At 37.9% G+C, this 3,046-nt stretch overlaps 1 non-coding gene across 1 annotated transcript; it reads right to left on the bottom strand.

The window, feature by feature from the left end:
• Nucleotides 1-1,750: 1,750 nt before the first annotated feature.
• On the bottom strand, nucleotides 1,751-1,858 carry LOC130942505 (small nucleolar RNA R71). Its single transcript, XR_009071072.1, has one exon. It is a non-coding gene; the product is annotated as a small nucleolar RNA R71 (small nucleolar RNA).
• Nucleotides 1,859-3,046: the final 1,188 nt, after the last annotated feature.

Below are 3,046 nucleotides of genomic sequence, written 5' to 3' on the forward strand. Positions count from 1 at the left end.
TATTAAAAATCCAAAAATATTTTCAATTTGTGTCTTTTCAAGTCAATAATACAGAGAGACGGAAGGGAAGGCATCTTCATACACTTGTCTGAAGCTCTTACACCAATGACATACATAAGTATCCCTATCCTTATCTTTTATGTTATTTTCGTTCATCACCATTATACATTTGAGTCTGCCTGACTGAGATTTACAAGATGACCATAGCTTGCTTCATACCACCAATCTCCGTGGGATCGACCCTTACTCGCGTAAGGTTTATTACTTGGACGACCCAGTGCACTTGCTGGTTAGTTGTGCGAAGTTGTGTTTATGCCATGGTATTGAGCACCAAGTCTTTGGAGCCATTACTAGGGATTGTTTATGTTTTGAAAAGTATTGATCACAATTTCGTGCACCAAGTTTTTGGCCGTTTAACGCCCAAAAGGGTATAGTTTTGGGCGTTAAACGCCAGAATGTGCACCATTCTGGGCGTTTAACGCCAGGATGGCAAAGGGGGAAGATTTTGTTTTCAAAATCAATTTTTTTCAAGTTTTCAAAGTTTTTCAAAATCAAATCTTTTTCAAATCATATCTTTTCAATCAAATGTTTTCAAAATTAATTTCTTTCTTTTTTTAAAGATACTTACTAACAATTAATGATTTGATTGAACATTTTTTGCCTTTTCTGTTGAGGAAGGTTTTATGTTTGAATCATATCTTTTCTTGTTAGGCAAGTCATTAATTTTTAATCAAATCTTTTCAAATTGTTTTCAAATCATATCTTTTTAAAATTGTTTTCAAATCATATCTTTTTAAAATTGTTTTCAAATCATATCTTTTCAATCACATCTTTTTAAAACCAATCATATCTTCTTAACCACATCTTTTTCAAAATAGTTTTCAATCAAATTTTTTTGATTTCTAATTTCAAAACCTTTTTCAAAAATCACTTGATTTCTTTTCCACTTTTATTTTCGAAAATCAATTAGTGTTTTTCAAAAATGTTTTCAAAATCTTTTACTTAATTTTCGAAAATCACTTCCCTTCTTCTCACATCCTTCTATTTCTGAACTAACTCTACTCCTTAATGCAAAATTCGAACTCCATCTTCTTTGATAAGTTCGAATTTTCTACTTCTATCTTCTACTTTTCTTTTCCTCTGACACCTAAAGGAATCTCTATACTGTGACATAGAGGATTCCATATTTTCTTGTTCTCTTCTCTTTCATATGAGCAGGAACAAAGACAAAGGCATTCTTGTTGAAGCTGACCCTGAACCCGAAAGGACCTTGAAGAGAAAGCTAAGAGAAGCCAAAGCACAACTTTCTTTAGAGGACCTGACCGAATTCTTCAAAGAAGAACCCATGGCAGCCGAAAACAACAACAATGCCAACAATGCAAGGAAGGTGCTAGGTGACTTTACTGCACCTACTCCCAATTTCTATGGGAGAAGCATCTCTATCCCTACCATTGGAGCAAACAACTTTGAGCTTAAGCCTCAATTAGTTTCTCTAATGCAACAGAATTGCAAGTTCCATGGACTTCCAATGGAAGATCCTCATCAGTTTTTAGCTGAATTCTTGCAAATCTGTGACACAGTCAAGACTAATGGGGTTGACCCTGAGGTCTATAGACTGATGCTATTCCCTTTTGCTGTAAGAGACAGAGCTAGAATATGGTTGGACTCTCAACCTAAAGAAAGCCTGGACTCTTGGGAAAAGCTAGTCAATGCCTTCTTGGCAAAGTTCTTTCCACCTCAAAGATGGAGTAAGCTTAGAGTGGAAGTCCAAACCTTCAAACAGAAGGATGGAGAATCCCTCTATGAAGCTTGGGAAAGATACAAACAATTAATCAGAAAATGTCCTTCTGACATGCTTTCTGAATGGAGCATCATAGGTATTTTCTATGATGGTCTCTCTGAACTATCCAAGATGTCCTTGGATAGCTCTGCTGGAGGATCTCTTCATCTGAAGAAGACGCCTACAGAAGCTCAAGAGCTCATTGAAATGGTTGCAAATAACCAATTCATGTACACTTCTGAGAGAAATCCTGTGAACAATGGGACAAGTCAGAAGAAAGGAGTTCTTGAGATTGACACTCTGAACGCCATTTTGGCTCAGAATAAAATATTGACTCAACAAGTCAATTTGATTTCTCAAAGTCTGTCTGGAATGCAAAATGCACCAAGCAGTACTAAGGAGGCTTCATCTGAGGAAGAAGCTTATGATCCTGAGAACCCTTCAATGGAAGAGGTGAATTACCTAGGAGAACCTTATGGTAACACCTATAATTCTTCATGGAGAAATCACCCAAATCTCTCATGGAAGAATCAAGAGAGACCTCAACAAGGTTTCAATAATAATGGTGGAAGAAACAGGTTTAACAATGGCAAACCTTTTCCATCATCTTCTCAGCAACAGACAGAGAATCCTAAGCAGAACCCCTCTGACTTAGCAACCATGGTCTCTGATCTAATTAAAACCACTCAAAGTTTCATGAATGAAACAAGGTCCTCCATTAGAAATTTGGAAGGACAAGTGGGACAGCTGAGCAAGAAAGTTACTGAACTCCCTCCAAGTACTCTCCCAAGCAACACAGAAGAAAATCCAAAAGGAGAGTGCAAAGCCATAACCATGGCCGAATTTGGAGAGGAAGAAGGGGCAGTGAACGCCACTGAGGAAGACCTCAATGGGCGTGCACTAACCTCCAATAAGTTCCCCAATGAGGAACCATGGGAATCTGAGGCTCAAAATGAGACCATAGAGATTCCATTGGACTTACTTCTGCCTTTCATGAGCTCTGATGAGTATTCTTCCTCTGAAGAGGATGAGTATGTCACTGAAGAGCAAGTTGCTAAATACCTTGGAGCAATCATGAAGCTAAATGACAAGTTATTTGGAAATGAGACTTGGGAGAATGAACCTCCTTTGCTCACCAAAGAACTGGATGACTTGTCTAGGCAGAAATTACCTCAAAAGAAACAAGATCCTGGGAAGTTTTCCATACCTTGTACCATAGGCACCATGACCTTCAAGAAGGCTCTGTGTGACTTAGGGTCAAGTGTG

The sequence above is a fragment of the Arachis stenosperma genome, chromosome 7 (assembly GCF_014773155.1).
Source record: "Arachis stenosperma cultivar V10309 chromosome 7, arast.V10309.gnm1.PFL2, whole genome shotgun sequence".
Classification (NCBI taxonomy): Eukaryota; Viridiplantae; Streptophyta; class Magnoliopsida; order Fabales; family Fabaceae; genus Arachis; species Arachis stenosperma.